The 14,797-nt window shown below is 44.0% G+C and overlaps 1 long non-coding RNA gene across 1 annotated transcript; it reads left to right on the forward strand.

The window, feature by feature from the left end:
* The first annotated feature begins 2,637 nt into the window (after positions 1 to 2,637).
* Positions 2,638 to 5,238, forward strand: LOC120703009. Its single transcript, XR_005686706.1, has 4 exons — positions 2,638 to 3,371; positions 3,456 to 4,310; positions 4,695 to 4,771; positions 5,033 to 5,238. It is a non-coding gene; the product is annotated as an uncharacterized LOC120703009 (long non-coding RNA).
* Positions 5,239 to 14,797: the final 9,559 nt, after the last annotated feature.

Genomic DNA, 14,797 nt, shown 5'->3' on the forward strand with positions numbered 1-14,797 from the left:
ATGTAGCAAGATACCGCCGTGACAAAAAAAAAATCATATGGAGGTGCTCACCTTTAATAGCTTATGTACGAAGCCAATATACAGTCGAATAGATAGCCTACAAGGGGATATCCAAGGATTTCTAGCTCACGGTTTTAGCAAAGGCAGGTATATTCCTACACGTCAGCGGTCTCATAGGTCATCTCATGCAATGCCACATAGAATTTTTGGTGATGTGAAGGAGAGAGCGAGGACAGAGAAAAGGGTGTGGTCGCGTCGCGAGACAACCGTCTCATAGGCTAAAATTTAGTAGCATGAGACTACTTCCCACTACAGTACAAGTTGTTGTTACCATGCAACTCAAAATATTTCTTTATTTCATCAACAAATCAAGAGGTATGGTATAACTATGAGAGAACTAAAAGACAAGCTATTATAGAAGTTGTCTGATAGGTTATCTCAAGATTATATGTCACCGCATGAGACCGCCTTTAAGACGACACCAATGTACTTGCCCTTGCACGTTGTAAAAAGTTGATATGTTTAAGGCATGCAGCCATGTCTGAGAGATGCTTTGGCAAGCAAAAGAAGTAACTGTATGTATTGGCCTTGATTAATAGGGATGGGAGCATGCATGAGACCATCTCACTATCTCACGCATTTACCTTGCAGGTTGGATGCATTTCCATCCACATCATCGTGTACTGCTATCTAGGTAGAGAACAGACATCATTTGCTTTTAGATCATGGCATGCAGGCATATAGCATATCCACATCACGGTTATATATAAGGTTGTCCGCACTCGTGTTACTCTATTTTTATCCTCTGAAAGGAATATCCACTACAAAAAATGTGGTGATCTATGACGAAAATTTTATGACATTTTAATGGAGCGTCACAATTGCATATAATCCATGACAATTTTCAGATTTTCGTCATGAATTTGAAGGTATGGGCCCTAGGCCCAAAACTTAGTGACGTTTTATTGAATTCGTCATAATTGAGCCCACATATTTTAACATTAATGTCATAGAAATCGTCATAGTTATTTTGACTATATATTTTGACATTCATCATTTTTATTCAAGTTTATGTTTCTCTTGTTTGATTCTTATCCAAGCTATGCTCTCATCTATGGTATGCTAGGCGTTATTTTTTTTAGTTAAATTATCAGTATGGCTTAAAAGGAAAATAAATGAGTTATGCTCTCATTCATGGGGTGCTAGGCATTATTTTTTTAGTTAGTATGGCTTAAATTTGAAAAAAAATGGAACAAGGGGGGGAAGGGTTCAAACCCTGGTCACAAGCGTAAGAGGCACCCACCTTTCCATTACACTACAATAATGTTTGCAATTACATGCCAGGTATTAAGTATTTAATACATATGTAGCCCATGTTTTAATTCAAAAAAAAAGAGAGGCGCAATTTGGGATTCGAACCGGGGTCACCAAGACAAGAGTCGACCCCCCTACCAGTGCGCCAAACCTTAGCTTGTGAAGGTCATGGGCAATAAATGTTTTATGAATACTGAAAATCCAGAGAAAAAAAACAGCGGATGCAGGAATCGAACCTGGAACTTTCCTCTACTAATGGTGGCACTTACCACTGCACCATCGTTCCTCTTGTGACAGGCATCCATTTCTAGTCATATTGTTTTATATCGAGTGAGATGAAGAACACATATAAAGTTCATTTTCTCTTTTTGATCCGGAATTAAAATTTGTAACTAGTATTTATTCCTTGTATGATCTCCAAATTTGATGTTTCTTTTTTCTAAAGTCATGATTTTTCATTTAATAGTGTTTGTTTGCATGTTAATTGCTATTTTCAAAAAAAATTCATATGGCTTGCTTTCTTCCACCTAAATGGTGAATTGAAAAAACATGTTTTTTACATAACAATTGCTAATGTAGTTTAATATTTTCTTATATTATAGCAAACGTAAGGTTGTATCCAAATTTGATGTGGATACGTGTTCGAAAATGTTATGATGTATTCAAATTTCAAAGTTTGACTTGAGTTGTAGGAAACAATGTGAGAGATCTATCCATTTTGTGAACAATATATCCTCCAATTATCATAAATCTTATGAAACTTTTTTGACAAGCTTATGCATCCTTAAAATGATTCTATGCCAATTTATAGAATTTTTGTTGAAGTTTTAGGTATTATTATCATTATTTTGTTACACGGTTGCAAATAGAAGTTTGAATTATACCTAGGAAACATTTAAAATTTTCTTACATTTTTAAGATATGAGCTATAATTAAACGGATATACTTAAATATATTTTTTCGAGATTTTTTAGATATTATTTAAGATACTTGTGGTTCAAATAGTAATTACTTTCATCAAGCATGCAAAATTCATTTAAATGGTAGAAAATACCAAATCTGTTCGAAAATTCTTGAAACTCCTACATAAAAGATTATAGGTAGTGTATTATATATAAAAAATATATTGGTATATATAAGATAATTAGTTTTATATGTTACTTTACAATGGTGCAATAAAATGGAAAAAAAAGAAAATTGTTAGGTACGGGCTGTTTGTAGCTCGGCCTACTTGGCCCAATTATTTCTGACCATCCATTTTCGATCCAACGGCGGTAATCGTGATCACATAGTATAAAATCAGCTGAAACCCTAAATCCTCACATCCATTCCCCCCTCCCCTCACCGTGCGCTGCGCCGCTCCCTCTCCTCCCGAGCACCCCGCGCCTGCACCTCCAAAGATCCGGTAGCGGCGACGGATCTCCACCTCCCCTGGCGACTACGGATCTCCAACCCGCATCCCCAGGCGGCCGAGTTGGGCTGCTGCGTGTGCAGAGCATCCCGGACGCGCGGCCGGGGGCAGGAGCGCCGGCGTTGATTCGTCCCCTATCTCCACGGCCGCTCCCGCCGCCGCTGCTCTCACATCCGCCTCGCCGATGCCGATGCCGTCCCACCGGCCCACGCTGGCCGAACGCCGGCGGGAGGACACGCACCCATGCGCGCTCGCGACCTCGTCCAACTCCGGCGTTCCTGCCGACTTCCCACCGCCCCTCAGCACCGCGGACCGTCGGCTTCCGCCTCCGCCTCCTCCGCGGGCCGCGGCCCCCATCCTACGCCGCGCTATCGGGGCCCCACCTCCTCCGTCGTGCCGCCCGCCCGCGAGCCGCGCGAGTCTCCTGACCGACGCGAGGCGTGCCCCCCTCCTCCGCCGCGCCGCCAGCAAGCTAAGTCGACCCCGCAGGAACGAACCCTAGTTAGCCATTCCCCTCTTCGGAGTCGGAGCTGCTGGATCCCCACCCCACCCTCTCTCCGCCTCCCTCACGGGTCCCGGCGCAAGGCACGGAGGAGGCGACGGCCGCGGCCACAGAGGCAACACTGGGTGAGAGAACGCTCCGCCGGTGAGGGGCCATGGCTTTGACCTTTTTTGTTGTTTTTCTAAGCCTGGCTTATCTGTTGATCCTGCACTACTGGGATGAGTACAGGAGGGGAGCCAAAGGGAATGTCAGTGCCAGGATATCGACGAGAAGCGACTGCCCAGACATGGAGCTACACCAATTCCAATTGGCATCAAGGTAGCTTCATGCGGTGGCCAGCTCCCTCTCTCCTCTTCCCACTTCTTTGCTAATCTTTGCTAAGTGTGACCAATTCTGTTCATCAATTATCTGCATTGTTTTATTTGGTTTGCTATTGCCAACAATTAACAAGTAGTATTTGTTCATTACTTGAGTTCATGCTTTGCACCTCTTGAAATTGGTATTGGAACTGCAGTTAGAGTTTTATATCATTCCTGTAACTGAAGTGTATAATCTGCCATAATAAAGTTGTGACATCCAGGTGCCTAAAAGTTACATAAGTATATTTCTCATCTGTGCATAAGTTTTTACCATTCCGGGATGCCAATGTATTCAGAAATGAAGCTAGCTTTCTTTGTCTACATACCTCTGGAACCCCAAAATAAAGGTAAGAAAGCATATTTGTCCTTTCACCTTTTTCTTCTTTAGCAAACCATACCTTCGTTTGGGTTTGGGTACGCATCTGCTTTAACTTAATGCTTATGGAAGGAATTAATGTTGTATATGACACCTTTTTTGGGCCCATATGATGCAGAATGAACTGAACATCAAGCAGAGGTAAGGTTACTGTGCTTCAGATTTGATAGAATCGTATACATTATCTATCTGCATGTCCATGGTCTGGGTATATGTTCAGTCCTTCTATTCTATTGGTAACATGTGTTCTTTATTTTTAGTGTGGCAACAGAGCTTCAAAACTTTCAGTGTCAAAACAAAGATTCAGGCTAAGGTACAGGACACCAAGACCAAGATTAAAAACGAAAGGTGGAGTTAATCCATATCACTAGCTGCTCAATAAGTTTACCTATACAACATGTTATCACTAGCCGTCTCTGGGAATATGGATATTGCTCCATTCAAGCTGGACATGCTTTTTGCACAGTTTTGGACCTGTTAAACCAAGTTAGCTACTGCTTAGTACACACGTTTCTTGCTAAAAAGTAATGGGAGCTAGCACTTTTTGCATATGATTCTGTTCAAGGAAATTGTTCTGCCAAGCTTTAAAATTGCTAGGAATAGAGTGTTCCTCATAGTTGCTTATCCAAGTTCTCTGATTTAGGTGTGCGTCCTCTGACCTATCAGTTATCTGCATCATGATTGAATGGTTTTCTTTTAGTTACTTGTCTAAGTTTTTTATGGATTGTACAGCTGCAGCCAGAAGAAAAACAGAGGTGCATGGGCAGTTGATCTGGATAAAGATAACCATGTTCTCGACGAGTGTTCAGGTGAATTGAACTCCTAAGGGATTTTTTCTGATTAGTTGAGCTTTCAGTTTTATTCCTTTGCATGTTTCAGCAGTGATAGGAATTCGATCCATCTTTGCACAGATGGTACAGATTTTTTTTTCCTTCGAGTGCTTCTAGTGTCAGAGTGCTTCCATGGTTTCTTATCCTGCAGAATGCTTAAAAAAATCTGCTAGTTTCAGTATTTTCCATCACAAATATTGCCTTCTGATTAATATTTGGCAATGTGCTCTTCCATGTTAGGATGAAATGGAACAAGGAACAAGTAATGCGAAGACATGGGAAATTCGAGGCAAATATTGGAACCTTTGCTATTTTTGTTTCTAGTGTATTGCTTTTGATGCAAGATGACAGCATGTAATTTGCTATTTTGATGTGCTTCTCAATGTAAATATGAGATATTCTATTTGATTTGATGTTGTGGTAAATGGGCGGAAAATTTTAGTATATCTTCTAGACTAAAATAGCTATTCTATTAAAAGGGTTGAGAATTGGGCCCAATTTGATGCTCAGTTCAAAATTGGGCTGCGAAAAATGGCCCTAGCTCTAAAATGGGCCTATTAACAAATGGGCTGCTAACGTATTATCCATGTCAGCTGCCACATCAGCACTACTTTCCATACCAGCAGCCACATCATTTATACATTATTATTGCCATCCACATCATTGCCATGCCATCAGCCACATCATTTTTCATGTCATCAATGTGTGACGTGGCAAATGAATTCGTGATGAAAATTATATTGTTTGTGACATTTATTTTCATCACAAAAATTGGGTTTGGGTTGGGCTTTGGGGGCCCGGGAGAATTCTATGACGGTTTCAAAACGTCATGGATCAAGTAATCTATGACGAAAATTTAAGAAACATCACGAGGTGTGATATGTGACGCTCAATACATGATGTTATTTGAGATCGTCATAGATGTTTTATGACGGTTTTTCAGTGATCTGTGACGAAATTCAATCGTCATGGGTCAACAGATTTTTTGTAGTGATCCTATTCTAGTCATCAAGTTTTTCTCCTCTATACCAGTTAATCTCGCACCCATCATCCTCTATATCTTCTACTCTATACCAATTATCAGAATATGAGGCCCACACGTCAGATTTTTCGTTGAGCCCACTCCAGAGGTTTTCGTTACCCACGCTGACCTGCAAGGCAAGCCCCGGAGCATAACCATAATTTAAATTATTCAATATTTATTAAGTATTTGTGCATTTATGTTCTAGGAGTTGAATGGAACCATAGTATGCATGTTTTCCCTATGTACCGTGGGCCTATACTAGTATGCAGGTGTCGATAGAAATGCTCTGCTAAATAGGATTTCGGTAGAAGTCGAGTGATTACTATCACTCGCGAGTTTAGGATCTTGATCCCTTAGCTTTGGCTTTGAAATGAAGTGTTGAGTAAAGAGAATTGGAGACCGGGCGGAAATGAGTTGGATTAATGGTATGGATTGGATGAAAAGAAATCTCCGCCTGTGTCGATTGAGGACCGTTCCGTTGTTGTCAGTGTTGACCGAGTTTGAACAGTACTAACCACATGCCGGAAGTAGGAGGTAGTCGAAACCGGTAAGCTAATTACCGGATTTGCAACGATACTTTGAATCGCGACCTGCTACTCTGGGAGTGGAATGATGGCGGGTGTTGGATAGTATGTCGCCTCCGGGTTCTCAGGGAGTTCGCCGTGAGGGACCTTTCACCCGGGTTTTGGCAGGCGTGATTCAGACGTCGGGGTGATGATGGGAACAGTTGACGTGTGTGGCCCGACGGGGTTTACGCGTGTCGTGTGAGTTAGGTCCACCTTGCAAGGTTAAATCGGATCGATTCGCCGTCTCTCTCGTTTAAGAGAACCTTGGTCACTTTGTCGCATCGTAGTAAGAAAGTGGAATGAAAGAGGAATGGAAAAGTTTGGTTTGTGAGTTACTGAAGAATAATCTGCTCCACCATGTGTGCTCTAGATGTTTAGGCGAATTTAGTTAATACTCACTGTACTAAATGGAGCTAAAATATTGAAAGTAAGGATTCACTCCTAGCAGCCTTTCAGCAAAAGAACTCCAGAGAAAAAAAGCTTTGTATGTCAAGGTAATGGGCTAAGTATACCCAAAGTCGGGTAAGCCTTGCTGAGTATTAGTATACTCAGGGTTGTTGTTGTAACCCTTCTTAGCAGGTTGCGTTCCCGCTGACTTCGAGGAGGTATGTGCGTCCTGGATCGGACAACCGCTTCCTCCTGGGTGGACCGTCGAGTGGGCCCCGTCTTCCCCATGAAGACCAGGCAGGTTGGCATCACATCGGTGGGCAAGATGTGGAGCTCACTTTGTATCGTCGTCGTGGTTATCGTATTGTATTTCGACCTCAATTTTAACCTTCCGCTGTGTTTTGTAACTCTGTCGTTTGTATTCGAACCTTTTATGTAAAACTCGTGTTGTAAATTAATTTGAAGATTTTTGTATGCTGGTATCACCTGTGCTCGTCTTCGTACGGGTCTAAGTGCAATTGTGATCCTGGAGTATAGTAGTTTAATCAGGATTTTACCCGATAGCCTGTCAGGTTACACCGTTTTAAGTGCACAGTAACTTGATTAAGTATTAAGATGATGGTTAGTGCATTTAAGCCGGTTTAATTTGGACGGTGCTGCTACAGCTGGCATCAGAGCTCTAAATTGCACTGGGGTGAGTACTGGCGTGCTTAATTACGTTAAGTAACTCCTACCTTGCAACGATTTCGGGTTTTCGAAAAGTTGACGCTAGATGCGCTAAGGAATAGGATAGATAGTTCGTATGCCCTAATTATGTTATATAAGTTAGGTGGCATCTAAGTATCTATTTATTCCAGCACTTCCAGCTTTTACTTTTTGTTAAACCTTACTTCGGTAACGACGCACCTACGCTAAGGTAAGCAAGGTAAGCATTCTTGTTAGTCCTTTAGAATAGCCCACGTGTTTCATACGTGCGCGGGTCCCGTATGTTGAGTATACGAGGAGGTGATAAGGCTCAATTCAAACGAGCCTGTCGCTATCTGCCGCTTGATATGGAGTGCGGATTTCATGCCATGTGATTGTGATCACGGCCATTTCATAAGGCAATGTTACGAGATGTAAACCTGTCATACGGTTGGCCATGACCGTGACCCTTGGGACACGTCTACCCTTGGATGTCCCGTAAGGCGAGTGTACGGGAAGTGAATACGTTGTTATGACGTATGCAGCGCTGCACATTCAGCGTCGAACGTCTGGGTGCCATCTCTATAGTGGATGGTAATGTATGTGTGAATATATGGAAAACTGCATATGCGTTACCCGTGTGGCGTAGGACACATGGGGGCCGTTCGTGTGTGCTGGCACGAAGGGTCCAGAAATGGATAATATATCTGTCTCTGTGTTTTTCTGCAGGAAACTAACCACATAAGCGTGTTATAAAATCCTTGATCGTAGGAACGACTAGTCTATATATAGGGAGAGTACGTAAATGTGCCACCGATTGTCCGCGTATACCATATTTTGGTACTTGTTTGGGTGAGAAACGCTAGAACGTGGCATGCATCTTGCATCTTGCATTCCTAAGTTGTTGTTTGTTTTGTTGCTTATGGTTGCGCTTCATAAAAATTTATTTGGATCGCCGTGTTTTACTATGCGTTCTTCAAAAATTTATTTGTGTTGCGTTGTCAAGTTAAATCTGTTCTTTTGAAAATCTGTGGCTCACGTTAGCGCTATGTGTTCTTACAGATGGCTAGCTTCACGCACGTGATCGTGGACGCTGAGGGTTGGGCGCACTCCAATGCCCTCCACACCGGCCACTTTCCTCGTCTGCTGTGGCAGATTCTCAGGGCGTTTGACTACACTGAGCCCCCACAGTACTCAGGACACGAGTCTAGCTTGCTGGGCACCGAGCGCTGTCAGATGATCGTGAAGATTCCTGCTTGCCCCGCTCGCTTGGAATGGGACTCGTGGCAGCTCACTGTCTATGGTAGGAAGCTGGCAGACTCCTGGGAGATTGCAGCTAGGAAGGCTATTGAGGAGTTCTCAGAGAAGCATAATGCAGAGGTGATAGATACTCCTTACAATGTGTTTCCTCTGAAGGATGAGACTACTCAGGCCTATGCAGATCGGGTGAACCGCAACATGAACTACATGATGCCCGACTACAACGTCAGGACAGCCCTCTCGTTCAGCTATTCCTCAGCGTTGGTCAACATGTATGAGCAGCTTCGCGAGGAAAATGCGATATGCAGGAGCAAGGCTCGAGAGGCTCACCTCCATGAGCAGCACATGATCGGTACTCAAGACAAGATCAAGACTCTGAAGGCCAAGTCCAGAGCGAGGAAGATAAGGATTCAGGAGTTGCAGGAGGAGCTGGAGAACAGGACTCAGATGGTGCAGCATCTTGAGGGGCAGCTTCAGCAGGCTCAGGAGTGGATTGAGGACGCTCATGCTCAGGTGCAGGTAGTAGCAGAGATGGAGGCCGAGGCAGCCGAGGAGGAGCAAGAAGAAGAAGAAGAGGAGGAAGAGGACCCTGAGGAGATCGAGGGAGTGTCTGGAGTCGAGTCGGGACCTGGGACTCCATGAGGACGCAGTGGGATAGTGTTGATTCTCCCCTTGCAGTGTAGCCTAACTGTAGGATAGTTGGGTAGGATGACCAACCTAGTGCTCTAGGCTAACCTTGGGTTGAGAATTCTTTTGTGGCTCAGTAGTTCGAGTCATGTAGGATAATCCCTCGCTAGTATGGTGTGTAGTCGGGTCATGCAAGACCCTTCTTTTAGTAGTGGTGTGTTGTCGGGTCGTTTGTGAACCCTTCTCTAATGTTAGTTGGTTTGCAGCAGGGCTTTGGTAATGTAGTGAACCTTGTTCCAGCCTAAGCAGCGTGGCTGCTTAATGTAAATTTTACTCTCGTAATGATCTTTCTGTCAGTGTGTGAAACTTTATTTGTGAGCTGTGCTTTAGTTGCTTCCGAATCTGAAATTTTGTTGAGCGAGGTTTAGTGTTGCATACGTAGAGCTACTCTGGGTGAAACTTGTTGAATTGAGGCGGTTTCAACCAAAGCAAGTTAGTTTATCTTTCCTTGGTGAACCATATCGCGAGGGGAAAGATTCATGCTATGTGTTCATATTATATATGCACATTCTTTAATTGCATGAATTAGTCCTGATAGCGAAATGGCTAACCAGGGGAATGATTATTTTGCAGATGGGTGATAATCATGACAATGACAATCACGAAGCACTGCCCCAACAACCTCCCTCTTTGGCTCAGGCTGTTGCGGCTCTTATCGCTGACCGCAATGAGCAGACGGAATTGATAAGGCAACTGGTGCAAGCCCAAGTCAATGCCGGCAGAGGTCGACACGCTCCCCCGCCACCACCAGCAGAAACTGACTATGTTGGTTTTATGGCCACCCAGCCACCTCTATTCCACAAGGCCGATGATCCCCTGGAGGCAGATGCTTGGATTCGCACCATTGAGGATAAGTTCAGCATCCTCAATTACGCGGAATTGGACAAAACTGCCTTTGCAGCACAACAGCTGAGAGGACCTGCAAAAATATGGTGGGTCAATCACAAGGCTCTACTTCCCACCAATACGCGTCTCACCTGGGATGAGTTTGTGGCAGCTTTTAAAGCCCACCATATTCCTACTAGCTTGATGAGGAGAAAGATGGCAGAGTTCCTAGCCCTGAAGCAAGGGAACAACACTGTTCTCCAGTATGCTCAAACCTTCAATCAATTATCCCAGTATGGCGGTTTTCATGTGGATACTGATGAGAAGAAACAGGATTGTTTCAGGAGGGGACTTAGCACAAAGCTCCAGGACAATCTAGCTCTCACCACATGCAACAACTTTACTGATCTGGTTAATAAGGCCATCACGCAGGAAGATGCCACACTGGCGCACAAAGCTGACAAGAAGAGAAAGGCACCTGCTAGATCCTCCAGCAATGCACCCCAGAGGTACAAGCTAGTTCAGACAGGGAATCAGCAGGCTGCAAACCGACCTCCACAGCACGGCCGTTGGGTTGCTAGGCCACCCCAGCAACAGCAGCAGTGGGCACCCCGTTTTCCGACACAGCAGCAGAGGCCTTTAATGTTACAAGGACCTCGCCCCAACAACTACCCATGTTACAATTGTGGTAACCTGGGGCACTTTGCACGTGACTGCCGTCTACCAGCTTGGCAGAATAACTACAAGACTCCAGCGCTGAGTCAAGGTTCCAGCCAGAAGGATCAGAAAAAAAAGGTTGTACCTGCCAAGACTGGTCGTGTAAACTACACCACTCTGGAGGAAGTCCCGGAGGGCACCCATGTGATGGCGGGTACGTTCTCCGTTAATCACTGCCCTGTTACTGTGCTATTTGATTCGGGAGCATCCCATACCTTTATCAGTCAAGCATGCGTAGAACGACTCCACTTGCAAGAAATTCAAATAAAAAGACCTTATGCTATTTGTACACCGGGTGCACGGTTGCACAACCAACGAATAATTCCGAGTGTGTCCCTTGAATTGGGTGGAAAAATCTTCCAAACCAAGCCCATTGTCCTTCCAAGCCAAGGTATAGATATCATACTTGGAATGAATTGGATGAAGGAACACTATGTTATCCTTGATACTTCTTTTCGTGTCATTCGGATTAATCCCCCCATATATGGTTCTATGGATATTCAACTTTCCAAGCATGAAATTCCAGCCACTATCATATACCATCTTGAGGGAAAAATTCTAGAAGTAATTCTGGTGGTTTGTGAATACCCCGATGTGTTTCCGGAGGACTTGCCAGGCATGCCTCCCGATCGGGATATTGAGTTTGTCATTGAGTTACAGCCCGGCACAGCGCCCATATCTTGAAGGCCATATAGAATGACTACAAGTGAGTTAGCTTAATTAAAAGTCCAGTTGCAAGAGTTGCTAGATAAAGGTTTTATTCGACCGAGCACCTCACCTTGGGGATGCCCGGCTCTGTTCGTAAAGAAGAAAGATCATGGGCTGAGGCTATGTGTGGATTATAGGCCTCTGAATGCAGTCACGATAAAAAACAAATACCCACTTCCTCGTATTGATATTCTTTTTGATCAACTAGCTGGAGCTAAGGTATTCTCAAAAATAGATCTACGATCTGGTTATCATCAAATCAAAATCAGACCGGTGGATATACCAAAAACAGCTTTCTCTACTCGTTATAGTTTATACGAGTATTTGGTGATGTCCTTCGGATTAACCAATGCTCCCTCTTATTTCATGTACCTCATGAATTCGGTATTCATGCCGGAGTTAGACAAGTTCGTCGTGGTCTTCATTGATGATATCTTGATCTACTCCAAGAATGAGGAAGAACATGCTCATCATCTTCACATAGTACTTCAGCGTCTGAGAGAGCACCAGCTTTATGCCAAATTTAGCAAGTGTGACTTCTGGCTGAAGGAAGTGCCATTCCTCGGTCATGTCATATCTGCTGAGGGCATCTCTGTGGATCCCAGTAAAGTGCAGGATGTACTCGATTGGGAAGCCCCAACTTCAGTCCCTGAAATTCGCAGTTTCTTGGGCTTAGCTGGGTATTATCGTCGGTTCATCCCAGAATTCTCCAGAATTGCGAAGCCGATGACTGAACTTCTTAAGAAGGGTGTCAAATTCTATTGGAGTGCCCAATGTGAGGAAGCTTTCCAGAAATTGAAAACACTTCTCACTTCAGCTCCAATCTTGGCCCAGCCAGACACTACAAAACCATTCGATGTCTACTGTGATGCCTCAGGCACAGGACTCGGTTGTGTCTTGATGCAGGAGAACCGGGTGATTGCTTATGCATCTCGATCGCTCAAGCGTCATGAAGAAAACTATCCCACTCATGATCTTGAATTAGCAGCTGTCGTCCATGCTCTGAAGATCTGGCGACACTATCTTTTAGGTTCATTGTGCAACATCTATACTGATCACAAGAGTCTCAAATACCTTTTCACTCAAGCTGATTTGAACATGCGTCAAAGGAGATGGCTTGAGTTGATTAAAGATTATGAGCTCGAAGTGCATTATCATCCTGGCAAGGCAAATGTAGTTGCCGATGCGCTGAGTCGCAAAGTTCACTGTCATTGCATTTCAGCTATACCATTAAGCGAATCCCTTTGCTTTGAAATGGAAAAGCTGAACTTAAGTATCGTACCACCTGGCACATTGGCCCATCTAGAGCTTACTCCTACTCTTCGTGATCTCATCATAGCGGCACAAAAGCAAGATAAAGGGGTAAAGGAAATTCAGAGAAGACTATCAGAAGGAGATCCTAAAGTGAGTTGCTTCCACCAAGATAGTGAGAATGTGTTATGGTTCAAGAACCGATTAGTGGTGCCTAAGAATTTTGAGCTCAGAAAACAAATTCTCGACGAAGCCCATACGTCACGACTATCAATTCATCCGGGTAGCAACAAGATGTACCAAGACTTAAAACAACGATTTTGGTGGACTCGGATGAAAAGGGAAATAGCCAAACATATGTCAGAGTGTGATATCTGTCGGAGGGTTAAAGCCAGTCATCTCAGACCAGCTGGAACTCTTCAATCCTTGAGTATTCCAGAATGGAAATGGGAAGATATAAGTATGGATTTCATCGTCGGCTTACCTCGAACTCAAAAAGGTTACGACTCTATTTGGGTTGTGGTCGACAGGCTGACCAAGTCGGCACATTTCCTCCCAGTTAAGTCGACGTACTTAACCAAGCAGTATGCGGAATTATACATTAATCGCATACTTTGTTTGCATGGTGTGCCAAAGACCATCATTTCTGATCGTGGAACTCAATTCATTGCTCGTTTTTTGGAGCAATTACATGCTTGCTTGGGAACCCATCTTATTCATAGCTCTGCATATCACCCTCAGACAGACGGCCAAACCGAAAGAATAAATCAAATTTTGGAAGATATGCTCCGTGCCTGCGTCTTAACCTATCCACAGAAATGGGATCAATGTTTGCCATTAGCTGAATTTTCCTATAACAATAGTTATCAAGAAAGCATCAAAATGGCACTATTTGAAGCATTATACGGTCGTCGATGCCGTACACCTCTCAATTGGTCTGAAACCGGGGAAAGAACTATTTTTGGACCCGACATGGTTAAAGAGGCCGAAGAACAAGTTCGTCTTATCCAAGCCAACTTGAAGATTGCACAGTCTCGACAGAAGAGTTATGCGGATAAAAGAAGAGATCCACTCGTCTTTAAGGTCGGTGACCACGTCTATCTGAAAGTCTCACCTTGGAAAGGTGTGCAAAGGTTTGGAATAAAAGGAAAGATAGCTCCCCGCTACATCGGTCCATATCCAATTGTGGAACGATGCGGTCCTGTGGCTTATCGGTTGAATCTTCCAGCGAATCTTTCTGCAGTTCATAATAGGGCTGGAAAAATAGCTCGAGGCTCACGAGCTGGCTCGAGCTCGCTTCGGCTCGGCTCGGCTCGGAGCGGCTCACGAGCCTCCAACGAGCCGAGCCGAGCCTACTTCTCAGGCTCGTGAAAATGACGAGCCGAGCCGAGCCGGCTCGCTGTGGCTCGCGAGCCGGCTCGCGAGCTCAGTCCACTGAGGCTCATAATGGTTCATAGGCTATTATGAAACACTCTAACCCTAACATGTGGTGTGACAATATCAATATTAATCTATATATATGCTTAATATGATTATTGTTTATTGATTACTTTCATTTCAACACATGTATGCACTTTATATATTTATATGCACTAGTCAATGTCTTATAATATGTATACTAAATGCATAGTATATATTTTGTGCCAGGCTCGCGAGCCGGCTCGAGCCGAGCCGAGCCTCCCCAGCGAGCTCGCCAAACTACCGAGCCGAGCCAAGCTCGGCTCGCTCATGCACCGAGCCTCGTTTCCAGCCCTAGTACATAACATCTTCCATGTGTCACAACTTAGAATGTGCCTTAGGGTTACAACTGAAGTTGTTGAAAGTGACTCGATTCAATTAGAGTCCGATCTCACATATCCTGAGCATCCTATCAAGATTATTGATCGCAAGGATCGA

This window comes from Panicum virgatum, chromosome 4K (assembly GCF_016808335.1).
Source record: "Panicum virgatum strain AP13 chromosome 4K, P.virgatum_v5, whole genome shotgun sequence".
Taxonomy (NCBI): domain Eukaryota; kingdom Viridiplantae; phylum Streptophyta; class Magnoliopsida; order Poales; family Poaceae; genus Panicum; species Panicum virgatum.